Source organism: Hemitrygon akajei, chromosome 5 (genome assembly GCF_048418815.1).
Source record: "Hemitrygon akajei chromosome 5, sHemAka1.3, whole genome shotgun sequence".
Taxonomy (NCBI): Eukaryota; Metazoa; Chordata; class Chondrichthyes; order Myliobatiformes; family Dasyatidae; genus Hemitrygon; species Hemitrygon akajei.
This window is the reverse complement of record NC_133128.1, coordinates 29,960,581-29,971,811: the sequence shown is the minus strand read 5'-3', so window position 1 is coordinate 29,971,811 and position 11,231 is coordinate 29,960,581.

Sequence of the window (11,231 nt, the reverse complement as noted above, 5' to 3'; positions counted from 1 at the left end):
CTAACCAGCATCTTGTCTCTTCATCTCCTCTTGAACAAAAGCCCAAGCCCAACCTTACTTGTCCTTCACCAAGAAAACCTCCTGCTAATTGGATGGCACACATTCCACATCATCCCTCATCTTCAATAACCTGAACGGGCTGAAAGCAAAACAGACAGCTCTTACAGAGCTATCAAATGAAATACCTACAGCATAAAAGTAAAAATGATTCTACAGTATGTCTTAAGGTCCTATGTGAACTGGGGCATTACATAAGCATGTTGAAACAATCCTTTAGTTCAAGTTGAAGTTTAACTTCATTCAACAATCAGAATCAAAATCAGATTTAATATCACCGATATATGTTGTGAAATATGTTAACTTTGCTGCAGCACTAGAATGCAACATGTAATAACAGAGAAAAAAACTGAATTAAAGTATATATATTAAATAGTTAAAATAGTTATGTAGTGCAAAATTTATGAAATGAAATAAGTACTGAGGTATTGTTCTTGGTTTGAAAGTCCATTCAGAACTCAGATGGCAGAGGGGAAGAAGCTGTTCCTGAATCGCTGATTGTGTGCCTTAAGGCTTCTGTACCTCCTTCCAGATGGTATCAATGAGAAGAGGGCATATCCTGGGTAATGGAGTCCTTAATGTTGATACTGCCTTTTTGAGGCAACGCTCCTTGAAGATGTCCTGGATACTTTGGATGCCAGTGAACAGATGAATACCCATGACTACAACCACTCTGGGGCAAAACTGCAAACCACAGTACCAACAGTCACAGACAGCAGAAAACACATAGAAAAGATAACAACCACATACAAGATATCTGTGTGAAAGCAATATGCAGTGAAACACTTTTCCATGTTGAAACTCAGTGCAATTAGAGATTCTTCCTGCGCTGAGTTATCACTTTGAATTAGCTAAATTAAGTTGGTCTAATTTGTTCAGACATACACTGCAGTGGCATAGTCATTACTAAGTGCCCATTTGCATCATGAGTGACTTCAGTTCCACACCAGAATCCATGCAATTTACCCTAATTAATGGTGCAAAATACTCTTTAATGGTGCAATCAAAATTGTGAGAAAGTGAACAATTGAATGGTTTCTTTGTGATCCGGTTTCTGGACGAATGTGGTAGGGATATAGTCACGATTGGGATACCAGGAGAACTATTTGTTCCTCCACCAAAAGTATTTAGGATCACTTACAGTTACCTGGCTATAACATCCATCATGGAAAATGGCACCTCAAGCTTTGTAGCAGTGAGTTCGAAGCTTAAAATAAGTATTGTAGTCCTTTGAATTTCACTTGAAGCTACATCTGTGACAAGAGTCCTTGACAAGAATGGTTTGGACCCAAATGCTAGAGTGTACAAGGCTAGGATCGAGACATGGTTTCAAACAGAATTGAGAACCTGAGCACAAAACAAACACCAAACAAATTCACAAGTAGGCTTACAATTGAGCACCGGACCCCAGTTCAGGTGCTCCTTAAATGCTCAATTCTTGACACCCAACACATTAGACACTAGAATACTACAGCACAGTACAGGCCCTTCGGTCCTCGATGTTGTGCCGACCTATATATTCCTTAAAAAAAGTACTAAACCCACACTACCCCGTAGCACTATTTTTATTTCATCCATGTGCCTGTCCAAGAGGCTCTTAAATACAGGTAATGTTTTAGCCTCCACCTCTATCCCTGGCAAGTCATTCCAGGCACCCACAATCCTCTGAAAAAACTTACCCCGGTGTCTCTCCTAATGTTCCCTCCCTTAACTTTGTACATATGCCCTCTGGTGTTTGCTATTCGTGCCCTGGGAAACAGGTACTGGCTATCCACCCTATCTACGCCTCTCATAATCTTGTAGACCTCTCTCAAGTCCCCTCTCATCCTTCTATGCTCCAAAGAGAAAAGACCCAGCTCTGCTAACCTTGCCTCATAAGACTGGTTTTCCAATCCAGGCAACATCCTGGTAAATTTCCTCTGCACCCTCTCCATAGCTTCCACATCCTTCCTATGAGGTGACCAGAAATGAACACAATAATCTTAAGTGTGGACTCAGTAGAGATTTGTAGAGTTGCAAGATAATCTCTGCTCTTGAACTCAATCCCCCTATTAATGAAGCCTAGCATCCCATAGGCCTTCTGAACTACCCTATCAACCTGTCCAGTGACCTTGAGGGATGTATGGATTTGAACCCCAAGGTCCCTCTGTTCATCCACACTCTTAAGTAACTGACCATTAATCCTGTACTCAGTCTTCTGGTTTGTCCTTCCAAAATGCATCACCTCACACTTGTCAGCATTGAACTCCATCTGCCACTTTTCTGCCCAACTCTGCATCCTGTCTATATCCTCTTGTAACCTTCAACAACTTACAGCTCCATCCACAACTCCTCCAATCTTCATATCATCCGCAAACTTACTCACCCATCCTTCCACCTCCATCCAGGTCATTTATATATACAAAAAAAAAAAATCACAAAGAGAAGGGGTCCCAGGACAGATCCTTGCAGCACTCCACTAGTCACCGACCTCCAGGCAGAATACTTTCCTTCCACTACTACCCTCTGCTTTCTTTCTTTAAGCTAATTTTTTTTTATCCAAACAGCTAAGGTTCCACTGATTCCATGCCTCATGACTTTCTGGATGAGTCTCTGTGGGGGCCCTTGTCAAATGCCTTGCTAAAATCCCTACCCACAATTTCTTCTGTTACCTCTTCAAAAAACTGAATTAGGCTCGTGAGGCACAACCTTCCCTTCACAAAGCCATGTTAACTATCCTTGAGTTGACTGTACTTCTCCAAATGCTCATAGATCCTATCCTTAAGAATCCTTTCCAATAGCTTGCAGACCACCGACGTAAGACTCACCGGTCTATAGTTCCCAGGATTCTCCCTATTACCTTTTTTAAACAAGGGAACTACATTTGCCATTCTCCAGTCCTCTGCCACCTCCTCTGCAGCCAAAGAGGATTCAAAGATCATAGCTGCTGCTCCAGCGATCTCTCCTCTCACTTCGACAGCAACCTGGGGTATATTTCATCCGGCCCTGGGGACTTATCAATCTTGATGTTTTTAAGAAGATCCAACACTTCTTCCTTAATCTCCACATTGTCCAGCACACAGGCCTGTTCTAATTCAGCCTCATCCTGATCATGGTCCTTTTCACTTACGAATACTGAAGCAAAGTATTCATTTAGGAATTCCCCAACCTCCTCCACCTCCAGGCACGTTGCATTCTTAATCCTTTAGCGGCTCCACCTTCATTCTTGTCATCCTTCTGTTCTTCACATATGCATAGAATGCCTTGGGGTTCTCCTTATTGCCAACATGACGGCCAAAGAGCTAGACTGTCCTGAATATTTAAAGGAGCCATGCCAGCTATCCATACCCTGGGGGGTTAAAGCATCTGGAGCTTAGAAGCTGGCGCAGATGGGCATGTGCCATAACAACATCCTTCTAACACAGGATCAAGAGTGCTAACACTCAGGAAAAGCTGATGATAGATAAAGTGAGGCAATGAATTTTCAATGTGCAGTATTTACTGTACATTGGAAATTGTTGGATTTATGGAGGAAAATCAAAGCTATTACCTGATATGGAAAGATAGAAATAGCCTAGAAAAAGTAATGGACTAGATGGTTGGGGGAGGGGGGCTGTGTTGATGTCTTTCTTTCAACTACTTCTATGGATTTCTGTATTTTATGGCGATCTGAAGACAAATCTCAGAGTTGTATTCTGTGTACCTACTTTGATAATAAAATGAACCTTTTGATACGCCCTATCCATGACAGGAAAAGCTTTCCCCACCATTATGCATTTAATCAAAATGCAGACAGTTCGAAAAGTTAAGAAGCTCACAGTAAATTTATTATTAAAGCATATGTACTGTATATCACCATATACTGCCCTGAGATTTACTTTCCTGCAGTCATTTACAGTAGATACAAAGAAACACAGCAGAATCAATGAAAAGCTACACACAAGTAAATCTGGACAAACAATCTACTAAAGACAAACTGTGCAGGTACAATAATAAATAAACAAACAATATTGAGAACATGAAATGCAGGGTTCTTGAAAGTGAGTCCATAGGTTGTGGAATCAGTTCACTATTGAGGTGAGTGAAGTTATCCATGTTGGTTCAGGAGCCTGATGGTTGAAGAATAACAACTGTTCCTGAACCTAGTGCCTCAAGGAGAAACAAATGAAATTAGACTGTAGATGCTAAACCTGGAGCAACCCACAAAGCATTGGAGGAACTCAGTAGGCTGGACAGCATCTATGGAGATAGTTAAAGTTTTGGGTTAAGACCCTTCAACTGGACTGAAACGAAAGAGGGAGATAGCCAGTCTCGAAAGGTGGAGGAAAAGAGTGGAACAAGATCTGGCTGGTGATAGATGGATCCAGGTGAAGAGCTGATAGGCAGATGAGGGACGGACAGTACAAATACCTAGAACTGCAAGAAAAAGTTTGTGAACTCTTTGCAATTACCTGGTTCTTCATCTAAGCCACAATAATAGACAAGCACTTAGGTCTTTATTGAACACATTGTTTAATTATTCATAGTCCAAGCTGGAAAAAATGTGCACCCTTGTATTTAAAACTGGTAGAACCTCCTTTAGCAGCAATAACCTCCACTAAATATTTCCTGTAGCTGCTGATTAGACTTGCACAACATTGAGGAATTTTAGACCGTTCCTCCATACAAAACTCTTTTGGTTCAATATTTCTAGGATACTGTGCATGAACAGCCCTCTTCAGGTCATGCCACAGCATCTCAAATGGACTCCTACTTGGCCATTCCAAAATACAAGTTTTCTTCTTTTTAAACCATTCTGTGTTGATTTATTCTTTGTCTTTTGGATCATTGTCTTGTGTCATCATCCAATTTCTATTAAACTTCAGGTGATGGACCACTAACCTGAAATTCACCTGTAAAATCTCTTGATACAGTTTTGAATTTATTGTTCCCAGAATGATTGCAAGCTGTCCAGACCCTGAGATAGCAAAGCAGCTTGAAACCATGATGTTCCTTCCACCATGCTTCACGGTTGGGATGAGGTTTTGGTGTTGTATGTGCAATGTCCTTTTTTCTCCAAACATAGCAGTCTGTATTTCTGACAAAAAGATCAGCTTTTGTCTTATTTGTCAACAAAACATTGTCCCACAGTGATGTTGAACAACTAGGTTGTCTTTTGCAAACTCAAGACATGCAGCAATCATTTTTGGAGAGCAATGGTTTTAAGCATGGTGTCCTTCCATGAACACCATTCTTGTTCAGTGTTCTTCTTACAGTGTACACATGAACAGAGACTTTAGCAATCTCTAAAGATTTCTGCAGGTCTTTTGCTGTTCCCCTTGGGTTCTTTTTCACCTCCTTCAGCATTGCATGTTGTGCTCTTGGTGTGATCTTTGCAGGATGCCCACTCCCAGGGAGAGTAACAACAGTACTGACTTACCTCCATTGGTAGACAATTTCGCTTACTGTGGGCTGATGAACTCACAGGTCTTCAGAAGTGCTTTTGTAGCCTTTTCCAGCTTTAGGTCCCTCTACAATCCTTCTTCCAAGATTATCTGAAAGTTGTTTGATCAAGGTATGGTGCACATGATCATATCTTGCTTGAGAAGAGCAGGCTCTGTCAGTAACCTGACTTTGTGTGTCTTTTTTATAGGGCAGGCCATCTTTACAACCCAGAGATGATTGTAATCAATCATCTCATTGATTTCAACACCTGACTCCAAACAGCTTTGTCAAATACATTACCACAGAGGTTCACATACATTTTTGAACCTAAACTGTGATTATTTAAATAGTGTATTCAATATTGATGAGAAAACGTACAATTGTTTGTGTGTTGTTAGGTTAGGCAGATTGTGTTTGTCTATTATTGTGACTTAGATAAAGGTCAGACCACATTTTAGGAGTAATTAATGCAGAAAAAAAAAGGGTTCACAAACTTTTTCTTGTAACTGTATGTCAGGATGCTGAGAGTTTTACAACATCATTCCTACAGTTCTGGTCAAAAAGCTTCAGAACCTGTGCTTCTGTACCTCTCTCTGCAACTGGAACCTCAACTTCCTAGCTGGAAGACCACAACCTGTGCGAATTGGAAATAACATCTCCACCTTGCTGACGATCAACACTGGCACCCCTCAGGGATGTGTGCTTAGCCCTCTGCTCTACTCTCTCTACACCTATGACTGTGTGGCTAGGCACAGCTCAAATGCCATCTATAAATCTGCTGATGATACAACTATTGTTGGCAGAATCACAGATTGCATCATGAATGATGAATGTCACCTTTTTGTGGCACCGCTCATTGAAAATGTCCTGGATGCTACCAAAGCTAGTGGAACCTTGGTACACGAAGAAGATACATCAGGTAGCTGAGTGGTGTTGCAGCAACAACCTTGCACTCATCAGTAAGAACAAAAAATTGATTGTGGATTTAAGTGAACACAAACCAATCCTCACAGAGGGATCAGAAGTGGAAGGTGTGAGCAATTTCAAGTTCCTGGATGTCAATATCTTTGAGACCCAAACTGGATTCAATGTACCAATGCAGCTATAAAGATTGCAAAATGGAGGTTATACTTCAATAGGAGCTTGAGGAGATTTGGTATGTCACCCAAAACACTCGCAAATTTCTACAGATGTACCATGGAGAGTATGATAACTGGCTGCATCAGCACCTGGTAACGTGGGGCACAGGATTGAAGTAAGCTGCAGAGAGTTGTAGAATAAGTCAGATCCATCATGGGCACCAGCCTTCGTAGTATCCAGGACACCTTCAAGGAGCAAAAATGTGCTATCCATCATCAAGAAACTCCATCGCCCATGACATGCCCTCTTCTCATTGCTACCGTCAGCAAAGAGGTACAGCAGTCTGAAGGCACATAATCAATGATTCAAGAACAGCTTCTTCCCCTCTGATTTCTGACACCTCACTTTTTAATTCCTATTTTTTTGAACTAGTTATTTAACTTAACCATTTAATATATATATTCATCCTGCAATTTAATTTTTTTGTATTGTGTTGTATTGCTGCTGCGTAGTTAACAAATCACACGAGATATGCTGGTGATATTAAACCTCCTCATGTAGTCAATAATCAGCTTGTTGGTTTTGCTGACATTGAGTGAAAGGTTGTTTTTTTGAAACAAACTAATATCTTTATGGGTTTTTTTAAAAGATGAAAACAAATCTTTCCTACAGCTGTACTGGATGGATCCAAGTTGGGTAATTCAACTACCAAATATGATGTATTTCTAAACAACATAATTACACCAGAGGGAATTACATCCATAACAACAGGAAATTCAAAGGTAGATAAAAACTCAGTATAACTCAATAAGGTACTGCTTGAATTAGATAACTATTTAACTAACAAAATATTATTATCAAACCAATCTTTATAAAACAAAGATTTATTCTTATAAGTTATATTGTGGTTATTCCAGATAAAGTAACTATGTGGAGAAAAATTGTATTTGTAAATCAAAGACCAAGATAAAAGCATCTGTTTATGAAACTATTTAACAAAGGAGAGACGATCTAAAATGTTTTCTGATGTTGATAGTCAGTGTGACAGATGTAAAACCGAGACAGCTACATTGACACATATGTTTTGGTCATGTTCTGTATTGAAACATTTTTGGATGTCTGTTTTAGAACCATAGAACATTACAGCACAGAAACAGGCCTTTTAGCTTTTCTTGGCTGTGCCGAACCATTTTTCTGCCTAGTCCCACTGACCTGCAGCTGGGCCATATCCCTCCAAACCCCTCTCATCCATATACCTGTCCAAGTTTTTCTTAAATGTCAAAAGTGAGCCCGCATTCACCACTTCATCTGGCAGCTCATTCCACACTCCCACCACTCTCTGTGTGAAGAAGCCCCCCCTAATGTTCCCTTTAAACTTTTCCCCCTTCACCCTTAACCCATGGCCTCTGGTTTTTTTCTCCCCTGGCCTCAGTGGAAAAAGCCTGCTTGCATTCACTCTATCTATACCAATTATAATTTTATACACCTCTATCAAATCACCCTTCATTCTCCTACACTCTAGGGAATAAAGCCCCAACCTATTCAACCTTTCTCTGTAACTCAGTTTCTCAAGTTCCGGCAACATTCTTGAAAACTTTCTCTGCACTCTTTCAACCTTATTAATATCCTTCCTGTAATTAGGTGACCAACACTGCACACAATACTCCAAATTCGGTCTCACCAATGTCTTATACAACCTCACCATTACATTCCAACTCTTATACTCAATACTTTGATTTATAAAGGCCAATGTACCAAAAGCTCTCTTTACGACCCAATCTACTTGTGATGCCATTTTTAGGGAATTATGTATCTGTACTCCCAGATCCCTCTGTTCTACTGCACTCCTCAGTGTCCTACCATTTACCTTGTATGTTCTACCTTGGTTTGACCTTCTGAAGTGCAATACCTCACACTTGTCTATAATTTCCCGGTTTACTTTTTGAGCCTTTTTTAAACAACAGAAGCTGTTGTTTTGGAGCTGTCCTCCAATCCTCCGGCTCCTGACCCGCGGATATTGACATTTTAAATATTTCTGCCAGGGCTCCTGCAATTTCAACACTAGTCTCCTTCAAGGTCTGAGGGAATATCCTGGGGATTTATCAACTCTGATTTGCCTCAAGACAGCAAGCACCTCCTCCTCTTTAATCTGTATAAGTTCCATGACCTCCCTACTTGTTTGCCTTGTTTCCATAGACTCCATTCCAGTTTCCTTAGTAAATACAGATGCAAAAAACCCATTTAATATCTCTCCCATTTCTTTTGGTTCCATACATAGCCGACCACTCTGATCGTCAAGAGGACCAATTTTATCCCTTACTACCCTTTTGCTCTTAACATACCTGTAGAAGCTCTTAGGATTATCCTTCACCCTGACTGCCAAAGCAACCTCATCTCTTTTTTCAGCCTTCCTCATATCTTTCTTAAGTATTTTCTTACTCTTTTTATACTCAAGCATCTTATTTCCTCCCTGTTGCCTATACATGTTATACATCTCTCTCTTCTTCATCAGAGTTCCAATATCCCTCGAGAACCAAGGTTCCTTATTCTTATTCGTTTTGTCTTTTACCCTGACAGGAACATACAAACTCTGCGCTCTCGAAATTTCTCCTTTGAAGGCCTCCCACTTACCAATCACATCCTTGCCAGAGAAAACCTGTCCCAATCTATGCTTTTTAGATCCTTTCTCATTTCTTCAAACTTGGCCTTTTTCCAGTTTAGAACTTCAACCCGAGGACCAGATCTATCTTTATCCATGATCAAGTTGAAACTAATGACGTTATGATCGCTGAAACCAAAGTGTTCCCCTACACATACTTCCGTCACCTGCCCTAACTCATTTCCTAATAGGAGATCTAATATTGCATCCTCCCTAGCTGGTAAATCTATATATTGATTTAGAAAACTTTCCTGAACACATTTCCCAAACTAATCTATCTAGACCTTTAACACTATGGGAGTCCCAATCAATGTGTGGAAAATTAAAATTAAAATCCCCTAAAATCACAACTTTCTGTCTCCTGCAGTTGTCTGTTATCTCTCTGCACATTATTATCTGAACAGTGGCCGATTAGGAAAAGGGGAGATGCAACGAGACCTGGGTGTCATTGTACACCAGTCATTGAAGGTGGGCATGCAGGTACAGCAGGCGGTGAAAAAGGCAAATGGTATGTTGGCATTCATAGCAAAAGGATTTGAGTACAGGAGCAGGGAGGTTCTACTGCAGTTGTACAAGGCCTTGGTGTGACCGCACCTAGAATATTGTGAGCAGTTTTGGTCCCCTAATCTGAGGAAAGACATTCTTGCCATAGAGGGAGTACAGAGAAGGTTCACCAGATTGATTCCTGGGATGGCAGAACTTTCATAGGAAGAAAGACTGGATCGACTAGGCTTATACTCACTGGAATTTAGAAGATTGAGGGGGGATCTTATTGAAACGTATAAAATTCTAAAGGGATTGGACAGGCTAGATGCAGGAAGATTGTTTCCGATGTTGGGGAAGTCCAGAACGAGGGGTCACAGTTTAAGGATAAAGGGGAAGCCTTTTAGGACCGAGATGAGGAAAAACTTCTTCACACAGAGAGTGGTGAATCTGTGGAGCTCTCTGCCACAGGAAACAGTTGAGGCCGGTTCATTGGCTATATTTAAGAGGAAGTTAGATATGGCCCTTGTGGCTAAAGGGATCAGGGGATATGGAGAGAAAGCAGGTACAGGGATCTGAGTTGGATGATCAGCCATGATCATACTGAATGGCGGTGCAGGCTCAAAGGGCCGAATGGCCTACTCCTGCACCTATTTTCTATGTTTCCTCCTCCAATTCTCACTGGCTATTGGGTGGTCTATAATAAAACCCTATTAATATGGTCATACCTTTCCTATTTCTCAGCTCCACCCATATGGCCTCTGTGGACAAGCCCTCTAATCTTTCCCGCCGAAGCACTGCTGTAATATTTTTCCCTGACTAGCAAAGCCACCCCCCCCCCCACCCTTCATCCCACTGCCTCTATCACGCCTGAAACATCGGAACCCTGGAGCATTGAGCTGCCAGTCCTGCCCCTCCTGTAGCCAAGTTTCAGTAATGGCTATGATGTCATAATTCCACATGTCAATACAGGCCCTCAGCTCATCAGCCTTTCCCACAATACTCCCTGCATTGAAAATATACACACCTTAGAAACTATTACCACCACACACAACCTTACTATTTATGACTTTGCATGAACTACTAACATCATTCACTTTTACCCCCGTTCCACTATCTACTCTGGCACTCTGGTTCCCATCCCCCTGCAAATCTAGTTTAAACCCTCCCCAATAACACTAGCAAACCTCCCTGCAAGTATATTGGTCCCTTTGTAGTTCAGGTGTAACCCGTCTCTCTTGTACAGGTCCCACCTGCCCCAGAAGAGGTCCCAATGATCTAGAAATCTGAAACCCTGCCCCCTACACCTGTTTCTCAGACAAGTCGTCATCTGCCAGAGCATCCTACTCTTACCCTCACTGGCACATGGCACAGGCAGCAATCCAGAGATTATTACCCTTGAGGTCCTGTTTTTCAACTTCCTACCAAGCTCTCTGTACTCACTCTTCAGGATCTCCTGACTCTTTCTACCTATGTCATTGGTACTGATGTGTACCACGACATCTGGCTGATCACCCTCCCATTTCAGAATGCTGTGCACGCGATCAGA